At 37.2% G+C, this 12817-nt stretch overlaps 1 protein-coding gene across 2 annotated transcripts in view; it reads left to right on the forward strand.

The window, feature by feature from the left end:
• The first annotated feature begins 662 nt into the window (after window positions 1-662).
• Window positions 663-12817, forward strand: part of LOC149528920 (Putative membrane lipoprotein) — a 63252-nt gene continuing 51097 nt past the window's right edge. The window contains exons 1-2 of one of the 2 annotated variants that reach the window (XM_089808726.1): window positions 663-920; window positions 1063-1231. The gene's annotated coding sequence lies outside the window, so the exon portion shown is untranslated. The remainder of the gene's footprint in view (window positions 921-1062; window positions 1232-12817) is intronic. The other variant, XM_089808725.1, reaches the window with a different exon arrangement.

Here is a 12817-nt window from a genome sequence, read left to right on the forward strand (position 1 = left end):
TCAACGGGTAATGCTCTGATGCGGGGTTATTGGAGATGATGTAGTATTTTTTGAGGCCAAGTGGCATTTACATTGGAGTATTTTTTGTAGACTCTAGACACAATATCCAACCTACTGCCAAGATATTATTTGCTTTCGTGCACAAGCGTCATGATCGTACCAGTATGATGAGCACAAGTGACTTGAATTATGTGTTGAAATTAATGTTGAAGTCTTTTCATGCTTTTTAGTCACAATCTATAGACTTACCTACTTACCTACTCTCTAAAAAAAAGACTTCGAATAAATGCTTGACTCCACAAATTAGTCACTTTAAGCCAACAACTTTTGATTAAATTTTTTTTTTTATAAAAAATTGATACAAAATTCCACAACACTTATGTTCAGTCAAAAATGCATTACAAATTTAAAAAAAATTAGAAAATGAAAAAACAATATAGAAACATTCTTCAACAAAGCAATTATGAAAAAATCAAATGATTTCATTGGTTAGCAACAAAAGGCAAAAAAGAACATGGATGCTATAGGCAGCCACTAAAAAATAGTAATAAGATAAATTAGGCGAAAACTATACTCTCCTGCCTTGACTAATAATTTAAAAAAGAAAAGCAAAGAAGCAAAAATGATCGAGTTATATAATGAAAGAAATTTTAGTACTCACTGTACGTTATTATCCATTTTCGGGATCCTCCTGTCAAACCCGACACAGCGAGTGGGAGGGGGAAAAAATAATGACCTTCACCTGCAAAATTTTAATGGCGCACTAATTCTGGAGAGGAAAGGAAATGGAGGACGGAAGTCTGAAATCATGAGAAGAGTACGCACACAACGCACATGAGAGGACGGGGATACCGGGATTAAATCAAGGGTATTGGGAAAGAAACACAGGAGAGCTTGTGCAACCAGTCGGCATTCTCCAGGTTCCGTATTACTATATTCTTTTTCCCTCTTTCTTTTTGTAAATTATCTTGAGCTATTGCCAAACAAAGTTCCCTTTCTTCTATTTAAAAAAAATTGTGTTGCTGAGATTTTGTTTTCACTGTATTCCCACCTTTCTTGCAGCATTTCTTATTTACTGCCATTATTGGATGAAATGGAGGGTTTGTTTGAACCCTATCGCTCTCTCAAATCGTTTGTATTGATTGAACCAAACCGCAGGTGTGGTTGTGACACTGCCGTTTGGCATATGCTCGGATGCTCATAAATAAAAAAAAATTTAAGAAATTGCTGGGTACGGCTATCCTACGACTTGGGCCATGGTGGCATTATTGTAGTTGTGTTAATTTTAAATTTTTTGTTTCCTTTCATTCCTGATTAGATCAACCCAAATCCACATACTCATGTCGGACTGTGTAAGGTTCTATCCCTCATTTGAAAATCATCGGGCTTGACTGATTTGTTTCGTTGGCCTGTTAAGATTTGGTAGTATATGAATTGATCCTTGGCGGTGATTGGCCTATACGAATTCATTCAAAACTGACAGTAAACTTTGCCATTTAATTAAATGCTTTGGGCCACTACAGATCGAAACTGCAGTTAACCATTAAGGATTACATATTCTATAGATTGATCAGACCTCATATCTGAATCAGCATGAATCCATAAATTACATAGGCAACAAGATCTTGGTGATTTAACAGTTAAGGAGACTATAATGTAATATTCCATTTGAATTCTCTCTTAGGAAAATGTGAATTGTATTTTGTACTTGTTACAGAAATATCTACATCTATATATGTGTGTATGTATATATGTCTATATATGTGTATGTGTGTATATATGTGTATGTGTGTATATATGTGTATATGTATATATATGTGTGTATATGTATATATATGTATATGTATGTGTGTGTGTGTGTATATATATATACAGTTACAAATTGATATCAGCAAAACCATAGTGTCAAATAGAATACCTGCAGTTATGTATTGCTTATTTTTTTTGTTTCAATTTCTTTCATATGCATTCTCACTACAGTAGTTCCAAATACAGATTTGATGTTATATGATCAGCACGGCAGTAAACTCTAGTTTTGAAAAGAACTTATGCAGTTGAGTAGAATTATTATATATTCCATTTTTTTCAAATTGTTTAGTTATGGAATTGATGTCATAAGAGAAGATGGATTTTGCTTAAACTGTCTCGCCTAAATCAGTGCGGTCCATTCAAGAAATGTTTTTATGTCTGTTAATAAATTCTTTACGCTTCCTAAGACTGATATTATTTTTCTTTGCATGCATGAGGGAGGGGTGCAATTGTGGTTAGGGAAGGGTAGCTGTAGAAAATGTTTTACATTTCACGCTACCAGTCAGTGCTAATCTGGTATTTTAAAAATGCTTTGGACAAAGCTACTGTGATATGTTTTTCCCCCACCACATTTTATGTTCACTTTATGCACCCGGTCCATCTGATCCATTAGTTCCAAGCCGCTAGGTTCCTCGGGCAGGGTCGGGGAGCTCTTTAGGTCAGGAAGAGCCCCGGGGGAGCTAACCACTCTGTGGTTGGGTGGTAAAAGTGCTTGAGCCACACTCCCATCTGAAGAAAGCAAATCGACAACTGTTCAATAAGGTCATGGGACAGAGGATACTCATGTCTTGAGAAAGCGAATGAGCAGATTGTTCGAGATGTTTGTGAGACTATGCTCTGCGAATGGATGGTAGTCTGAGAGGTCATGCATTGTTTTATCAGCTAGTTTCTTGTCTTGTACTGTCATGCATTGTACCTATTATCAGTCGACGTGGTGTACTCTTAATGTAAAGATGGGTTTTTCGTGGTATCATGTCTCTATGTTATATCTCAGTGCTGTACTCTTTCATTTTTAGATTGTAATTATGTGATAAAGTGCTGAAATGATATTTCTTATACTCCTCTATGATAGGTTTTGGATACACAACATATGGTTGGATCCTGTTGAGATTTATAATTATATCATTGTACCGATTGGTACCTTGCCATAATATTTTTACAGCTGCTTGTCTTGATTTTCATGGCTGAAAACATGGATTTTCCCATGATTACTGATCTTTGTTTTTGGATTCTCATTATATATATATATATATATATATATATATATATATATATATATATATATATATATATATATATATATATATATATATATATATATATATATAAACACACACACCATGCACACAACTGTATTCTGAAAGCTCATGCACTCTGTCACATACATATTCCTGGTTCAGCTTCAGCTGACTTATTTTCATGATCATGGTAAACCTTAAAGTATGGATGGTCTTCTTTTACATATAGTGAGATAATTATGAAATTGGTTATACGCTGTTTTCTTTTAAAGTTCTGAAATGTGATGATTGCAATTCCTCCATATGCATTTTTTGCGGTTTTGACCAGACCATGTTTTTCATCTAAGACTTTTTGAATGACCCCTCTTCCGTAATTTATGGGTATCACCTTATGTGGCACTTGTTTAGAATTCTAATCTTTGTAAAATGACTGCAAAAATCTGGTCTCCAATTCCACAATCTAGTAACTCTAATGCCCTGATCTATCTAGATCTACTTTTTGCTTAATGTGAATGGACTGATGCAGCAGTTGTAAATAGTTGAGTGCTTTTGGAAATTCTGCTCTGCCAGGGTTTCTCATTCCTGCTATCTCTGCCCATTTCTTTTTTCATTGGCATCCTTGTCAGCACAACACAATTTGTGCAGAATCTTAAGTTAAGCCATTTGTCATTGTTCCAGTGAGTTTATTTTTGGGAAGCTGTATGCGGCAGGATTAATTCATATTGTTGTATTTCAATTCTGTTGTTACCTGATAAATAAACGACATTGTTCTGCGGTTTTATTTTTCATGGTTTTTATATATGATAGTAATGCACACCCAGCTTGAGATCCCTATTTGTTTCTTCGCACAGAGATGTTTTGAACCATGAAATGAATTTTAAGTTTATTTTAGTTTTTTTCCCCCCCTTGTTCTCTGGATTATTTTTGGGATGGTTTTACTGATAGAATTATCAAGTTACTATTGAATGGATACCAGTTACTGCTGATGCTCTAGAGCTCGAACCATCTTCATATTCTTGTTCACAAATGTAATACATTGGATAACATATTTCTTCACAGTTTTGTGCCTTTATACAAGCTCTTGTACTTTAAGATCAAATGTCACAATGCAAGAGATTGATGGTGTTACACAAACCGACTAAAATTTTAAAAGATTGTGTTGAATTAGTGACAAACAGCTTGGTTTTTCAGATGGTACATCCTCTCACATGGCTAGTTAATTAGAACGCAGCGTTACAGTTATTATTATTGGAATCATTCAGCATCCTTTTAGAAGCAATTCTAGACATGCTTGTGTCTGGCAGGTCTATTCTTAGAGTATCAGAGTATTGTAACTATAAACAAGGATTCTCTCTCAAAAAAAAATGATTCAAGTCTTTTGTATGTAAAAACAATTGCCCAGTTTGGATCTATCTCTTCTAATCCCCAATCAACCAGATTTCTTCTCGCAGAGTTGTTTTCCATTGCAAGGTACACAAGGTGCCTCCTATAATTTGGTTTTTATGCTTTCTTAAAAGGTTTTGGCTACTTTTCACTGCAAAAAGGTGCAACATTGTTTCTTTTTGATGTCATTTAGTATAGGTAATGCTTGTGAGCCTTAGCTTCTTTAGTCTTATCTTGATTGATGATTGCTAATGGTGAAGTAATCAATTCGTTTCTTTCAATTTAAAGGATTTTTACTTTCTAGTCTTCTGTACTTTGGTGCCTATGCAGCTTTTAATTCTCAGGTCTTGGTCACTTGTCCATTAGTTAGTTGATAGAAAATATGAAACTTCTATACATGTTTTATTGAGCAAATGGTTGGATTAAATAAAAAACACTCTTATTAGTAATTTTTGATTTTTCCAAATTGTTGGTATAAATAGGTATTTACTATTTACACTTTACTTATGTTTACTTAGGTTAGTGCATTATTTTATTATTTAGCATTATTTTATTATTTTTCTTTATGAGACACTTAGGAGTTTGCACATCTTCTTGAGTTGTCATGTAGACAACACAGGAGTATGCAACTCTAATTATGCACATGGTGTCTACAACATAGGAGTTTGCATCATTCATTGAGTTGTCATGTAGACAACACAGTTATTCGCACTCCTAATTTAACTCATGTTGTCTACAAAACTGGTGTGCGTGATACACCTTTGTAGGCTTATCCTCTCATCATCACACTTACTTCCGTGCTTAATGGAGGATAACCCATATCTGGTGGACATGTGCTTGGTTGTAGAACTTATCATGATGCTGATTCCGAGGCATTCTAGATGCATCTCAGAGGCCTTTATATTGAGGCACTCCTAGTGTACTTATACATAGTATTGAATACTATACAGTTATTCTAATCATACTCTGGTCTAATTTGTGCTTGTGTTTTGAGTTCCTTGGTCTTGGATAAATTCTGCCCTAAGGCAGATTTTTACATGGTATCAGAGCTGAGGGAGATACTCGTCACATAGCCATTGGAGACCTCGTTGCTTCATCTCTTAAGGGGACCTGATTTAGATTCGGAGCATCAGTTGCAATTGGGAGTGTCTAGAGCCGAAGCAAACCTCGCCATTGCATCTAGAGCGATGATTCGGTGAAAATTGACTATAAATTTGCCTATTTTAGGCCATAGTCAACCGGGAGGCAAATTTTTTTTTGCAAATCGAAACTCGAAAGCCCGATTTGCAAAGTCGGGTATGGTCTGTTTTGGTCCAATTAATTAATTTTCGGATCAGTTTATTCTGTAATTTTCTACAATTTCAAAATATTTTTTCGGAATTATTTTTTGCCCAGTCGGGCGTGCAGAGAAAGGTAGAGAATTTTTTTTTAGCCCATAGGTACCAGGCTGTCAGCTCCTGGCCCTGCACGCTGTATATTCAGCAGGGAATTTTTTTTTTTTTTGCAGGCGGCAGGCGGCTTAATATTTTCTAGCGAAGTCTGAGCCGACCCTTCCAAATTTAGTAGTGGTAACACTAAATTTGAGCGAGCCACTTTACCAAATACCAGCCACCCTTGGCACGTCGGCGGCGAGCTCAAACATATCCCGATGGTTCCTTTTGGCTTATGCATTGTGGGTTTAGTTTTTTAAACTACCGCAAGTTCCCACACCTCCTGCATGTGGGACTAAACTTAATAGCCTAACCGCTGTTTTTAAAAAAAAAAAAACCAGCGACCGCGAACTCCAAATTTGGTGCGATTTTTTTTTATTTTGGGTAAAATTTCTTGAATTTTTTTAAGGGTGTAGCTGTTTTCTGGTTTTGGTCCATGGATTTGCCAGTATAAACGTTTTTTGGCGACTGTTTCTGTCTAATCCTGCTTTTTGCAACTTCAAACGCATCGTACGGGCTAATTTGGACTCCTTTTCAGGTTCCGTTTTTTTTGAAAGTGTATATTTTTTCGTCTAGTTTTCAAATCTGTAGTCAGATTGTAGTCTTATTTGGACAAAAGTATCACTTTCAGAGATAGGTCCTGTTTTGCATTGTATTGCTTCACAATTGTTGTAATTTTGAGCTACATTGTAATAGTTCAGATTTGTACTATATAGAGAGGTTGTAATTAGCAAAATCAGAAAGCCCACTTTGTCCATTTTGGCAAGTGGCCCATTGTAAATGCACTATATATAAAGTGCCAAAATCATTTTTTGGGGGGGGGGGGGATTTTTTGATTGAGTGAAAAGGGGGGGGGTGTACTGTGTCTCCTTGATCTTGTGTTCTTGCATTATGGGTTCTTTTTCAAAGTTAACTCCACATAATTATGCTACTTGGAAAGAAAACATTAAAGAGCCATTGGTAGAAAAAGGTTTATGGTATTATGTCACTGGTGCAGCAAAGAAACCTCCTACCAGATGCTGATGAAACTCAGAAAGAAGACTGGGAATCCAAACAAGAGATGGCCCTAGGAACCTTGTTGAAAAATATCTCTGATCCTGTCAAATTTCACATTAGGAAGCTTACAGATCCAATAGAGGTTTGGGCTAAACTTGAAGCTTTATATGGGACAGTAGATGAAGGCATGACTTACACCATATAGGATAAACTTCTCAAGTTGGATCCTAGAAATTTCGACACTGTTAAGGACTATCTAATGTAAGTAGAAATGTATAGGGCACAGCTGAAGGATTGTGGTGAACCCATTAAAGATGGAAAGATGATCAAACACATCATGACTCATCTTCCACTTGAATATGCTCCTTTTGTTTCTAGCTTTAATACACACAAATTGACAATGGGTAGTGCCTATGTTAAGCCTTCATTCGAGAAATTCTCAGAAATGTTGATCTTAGAACATGACAATCTAGTGGGCATGGGAATTCTCAAGTCTTCCAAAACCAAAGCCTTGGTAGCAAATGAAGGTAATTCAAGTGGTAAAAACTCAAATAAGAAGCAGAAGTAATGGAAGGCTAAGCCACAAGATGACACACAACAGTCCTCCTCAAAACAACAATCTTCCTCAAATCAATCGTCTTCCACTCAACATTCTTCTTCACAACAAGGAAAGTCTTCTTCCAAGAATAATCAAAAGGGGAACAATTCCAACAAAAAAGAGAAGAAAACATTCCTATTGTAAGAGGAATGGTCATGATGAACATGAATGCAAGGATAAACAGATTGATGAATTGGTTAACATTATGAGGAAATACAAAATTGATGTTCCAAATGCATACAAGGACAAGGGTTCTTCATCCACTTCAAAGGGCAAGGGACAAGCTTTAGTTGCAAGTACAAATAATGCGGAGGAATGAGCTCTAGATTCAGGAGCAACACATCATATGGGTGCTTCAAGGGAGCAATTTTCCTCATTAAAACCATCAAATGTACCTTACATCTATGTGGGCAATGACACTCAAGTTGAAGTAGAAGGTAAAGGAAATGTTGAGTTAGAGAATGGCGTCTTCAAGGATGTACTTCATGTTCCTAATCTTAGCACCAACCTTCTCTCCATCTATCAAATCACTCACTATGGATGTGGCAACAAAGTAGAGTTCCTCCTCGACACAGTAGTGGTGAAAAATCTCAAAGATGATTCAATGGTGGCGGTTGGAAAGGCAAACCATGAGACTAGACTTTATTCTTTCTCACATTTTGTGCCTAAGTCCACTCTCTTGCCTTGTTGACTCATTCAAACACTCAAAGTAAACTATAGCATGAAAGATTTGGACACCTTAATTATCGCTACCTTCAGCAACTCAGCAGCAAGGAAATGGTCATTGGTCTACCTCAAGTCAAGTTTTTAGAGGGTGTATGTCCAGGTTGCGAAGCAGGTAAATATCCCGAAGAGAAATATGACAAGGGGAAGTCTTGGAAGGCAACTGCTGTTCTAGAATTGGTTCATAGTGATGTAGCTAGCCCGTTTCTAGTACCTTCTTTTGGTAAGGCCCGCTATGTTCTCACATTTATTGATGACTTTTCAAGGTACACTTGGGTCTTTTTTCTTGGTCATAAGAGTGAAGTCTTCGACAACTTTATCACATTCAAAGCTCAAGTTGAGAAAAAATTTGGGAAAGCCATCAAGATCGTAAGGATAGATAATGGCAGAGAATATGTTAACTCTAGACTTATAGACTTTTGCACACATGAGGGGATAGATCTTCAACATTCAGTTGCATACACGCCACAGCAAAATGGTTTAGCTGAAAGAAAGAACAAAACCCTTAAGGAAATGACTATTTGCATGCTTCAACACAAGTCTCTTGATCAAGTGTTTTGGGCTGAAGCCATGTGTTGTGCCGACTACATCCAAAATAGAAGTTTGCATAAAGCCTTCGATGGAATAACACCTTTTGAGGCATGGTGTGGCAGGAAACCAAGTGTTAAGCACTTCAAAGTTTTTGGTTGTCCAGCATGGGCAAGGATACCTCCACAAAAGCGAAAGGCATTAGAACCACAAAGAAAACCATGCATATTTGTTGGATATCCTGATCATCTCAAAGCATTCAAACTAATGGATCCAGAGACGCATGAAATCTTTTATGAGAGGAGTGTTCATTTTGAAGAGACATGTCCAAGCTTGGCTTCTTCAACTCCTCCTTCCTCCTTCGTGGATAGTGATGAAAGTGACTCATAAGATGAGATACCTCCAACTTTGACTCGCAGGACACCACCTTCGTAGAGTCAACAAACAGTTGAGTACATTCTACCTTCTTCTTCTTCCACTAAACCTCGTTGGGCACAACAAACTCTTGATGCAGCAGGTTCATTAGTGGGAAATCCTTCAGACACTCGGAGGACTAGGTCAGAGCACAAGTCATTTCCACATGCATACATAGCCATTGCTTCAGATCCATAGTCTTTTAAGGAAGCATCAGGGATTCCAAAATGGGATAAGGCTACGGAGGAAGAATATAATTCTTTGATGAAAAATAACACATGGGACTTAGTTCCCCTTCCTCAGGGAAGAAAGTGGTTCGATGTAAGTGGATCTATCAAACCAAATTTGCAGCGGATGGCAGTGTTGATAAGCATAAGGCTAGACTCGTTGCCAAAGGTTTCTCGCAGGTTCCAACTCAAGTTTGGGTTGTACACCAGATGGATGTTAAGAGTTCTTTTTTGAATGATGATCTTCATGAGGAAATTTATATGGAGTAGCCAGAGGGGTTTGTATAGGATTCTACTATGGTTTGTAGATTGAAGAAGTCTATTTATGGTCTAAAGTAGGCTCCTCGGGCTTGGTATGCCAAAATGGATTCCTTCCTCCTCTCAGCAGGTTTCACCAGATGTCATTCTGATTCGAATGTTTACATTCTTCAAAAGGATGACTCTCATTTGATCCTAGTGCTTTATGTTGATGACTTGATCATTACAGGGAGCACTTCATCCATCATAGCCAATGTCAAGACCTCCTTACAGGACATATTTGCCATGACAGACTTGGGTTTGTTACATTACTTCCTTGGCATTGAGATCACACAGGGATTTCACTTTCACAATCCAAGTATGCTCTTGACTTGCTTTCTCGGTTTCACACGAGTGACTGCAAGCCTGCTCCTACTCCTTTCCTATCAAGTGTCAAGCTAGAGGCTAAGTGCACAACTCCACATGTTGATGCTACTTTATACAGACAGTTAGTTGGGAGCCTTATCTACTTGACACATACACACCCTGATATTGCTTTTGCAGTTGGTATGGTTTCACACTTTATGCAAGAACCTCACGAGCTTCATTGGAAGGCTGCCAAGCACATTTGCATTACATCAAGGGTGCACATACACATGGGATTCATTATGCAGTAGGTACAGGGCTTCAGTTGATTGGATACACAGACTCAGACTATGCAGGAGACTTATATTCTCGCAAGTCCACTTCAAGGTACATATTTCACCTTGGTTCCGGCCCTAGTTGTTGGCAAAGTAAGAAGCAAAACAATGTTGCTCTTTCTTCTATAGAGGTTGAGTATCGAGGAGCTATCAATGCAGCTACAGAGGCTCTTTGGTTACAGCACATCCTAGAGGAGTTTGGATTTGATCTACCTAAGCCTATAGTTATTCATTGTGACAACCATAGTGCCATTGAAATCTCTAAGCATCCAGTTCGGCATCAATAGACTAAGCACATTGAGGTTTATATGCACTATATCAGAGAGCTTATCCATGAGCAGATCATTGCACTACAGTATTGTCCTACAGTAGAGCAGGTCGCTGATACCTTCACCAAACCCTTCATCGAGGTCAAGTACATTCATTTGTGAGATCTCTTGGGGGTGCGAGATGTTGTAGAAAGGGGAGTCCCTTGACTTCTCTTCTTCTTCTTCTTCTAGGAGGGATTTTTTCATCTTTTGAGGTCTTCTTCTCACTCTTCTTCTCTATTGTACTTATCTCTCTTTTTGGAGGAGGGTTTTTCCCATGAGGTTTTCCCTCTTTCTCCGCCTTATGAGAGATTGCATTGCATCATTTTATAGCATTGCTTTTGTACATGGGTACCTAACATGGCCTTGTAGCCGGGACCCATCTTGCATTAGTGAGCTTAAGTGCACTCCCCTAAGTTGCACTTAAGGGGGGGTGTCGGTGTAAATAGGTAGTTACTATTTACACTTTACTTAAGTTTACTTAGGTTAGTGCATTATTTTATTATTTTTCTTTATGAAACACTTAGGAGTTTGTGCATCTTCTTGAGTTGTCATGTAGACAACACAAGAGTACGCAACTCTAATTATGCACATGGTGTCTACAACATAGGAGTTTGCATTATTCACTGAGTTGTCATGTCGACAGCACAGTTATTTGCACTCCTAATTTAGCACATGTTGTCTACAACACTGATGTGTGTGATACACCTTTGTAGGCTTATCCTCATCATCGCACTTACTTCCGTGCTTAATGGAAGATAACCCATATCCGGTGGATATGTGCTTGGTTGTAGGACTTATCGTGATATTGATTTCGAGGCATTCTAGATGCATCTCAGAGGCCTTTATATTGAGGCACTTCTAGTGTACTTGTACATAGTATTGAATACTATACAGTTATTCTGATCATACTCTAGTCTAATTTGTGCTTGTGTTTTGAGTTCCTTGGTCTTGGATAAATTCTGCCCTAAGGCAGATTCTTACACAAATATGCTCTAAAAATGGTATTTGTAATTTAGAAAAATACTTTGGAGGAATAACCCTGCAAGCACTAGGTCAATCAGCTACTCACTCCTAAATGTCTTTGGACATGATGGACCAACCTAAATTTTTTAAACATCTTTATTTTATCTTTCCAAATATACCCCAAAAATGCTGTTTGTAATGTAGAAAACACTTTGGAGGAATAACCTTGCAAACACTAGGTCAACCAGCTATCCACTCCTATATGTGTTTGGACAAGATGTGTCCTATCCTAAATTTTCAGAGCATCTTTGTTCTATCCTAGAAACTTGGAATTGAAGCACACTCTTAACAAGTTCTTCCATTGTAATTTGGTGTGCTTGCCCAATTGCCCTATAGGTGTGGAAATGGCCAATTATAATGAGAACTATTAAATCATTGCGATTGGAGAACTTAAGAATGTAATATAATGCCATGAGTAGAATTTTTGTTTTGAATGGCTGCGAAGTACTATTTGCAGCTGTCATAGATTGCAAACATAGGAGACTGGTGGTGGGCAAGAGGTTATTCTACTGTCCTACCTTTGGTAGCCATTGCAAAGTGTAAGCTAGAGGGCATTGGTTGAGAGGAGTTGCATTCAAAAATTGCAATAAACTATAATACTAAGTTGTCAGTCTGAGTTTAGGTTTAGAAACAGGTTTGAAAAACCTGTTTACGAATTTGACAAAATTATGTATGTATGCAGTCTAGAAGCATGAATTAAGTTTATAATGTTACATATTAAACAAAAAGACCATAAACTTGCAATCAAAGCATCATTACCATACCATCATGGCATCATATACTTCATACATATATTTGCAGCCTAAAAGCATGAATAAAGTTTAGAATGTCAGATAGCAAACAAAAACACCATAACCTTGTAATCAGAGCATCATTATCATACCATCGTATACTTCAAGTTTAACATCAAAATATTAAAATGATAATATCAAGTTTGAGTATCATTGTTTCAACTTTCAATTGTTTGAACTTTATACTAAGTTTTAGTCATTTGATGGATTATCTAAGTCTTCTTTTTCATCAATGGCATTAGTTGATTCATAAATTGTGCCAAGGACAATGAGATCAGCTACATCAATAATATTATCGTTTTTATGTTCTCAAGTTCAGTAATTCCAAGATGAGAAGTGGAAGCATCCAAGTTTATATGCTCTGCATTTATGTCCCACATCTTCGACTCCCCTTGTGTCTATTCATTT

This window comes from Cupressus sempervirens, chromosome 11 (assembly GCF_028749045.1).
Source record: "Cupressus sempervirens isolate cs-2001-9-10 chromosome 11, ASM2874904v1, whole genome shotgun sequence".
NCBI classification, from domain to species: Eukaryota; Viridiplantae; Streptophyta; class Pinopsida; order Cupressales; family Cupressaceae; genus Cupressus; species Cupressus sempervirens.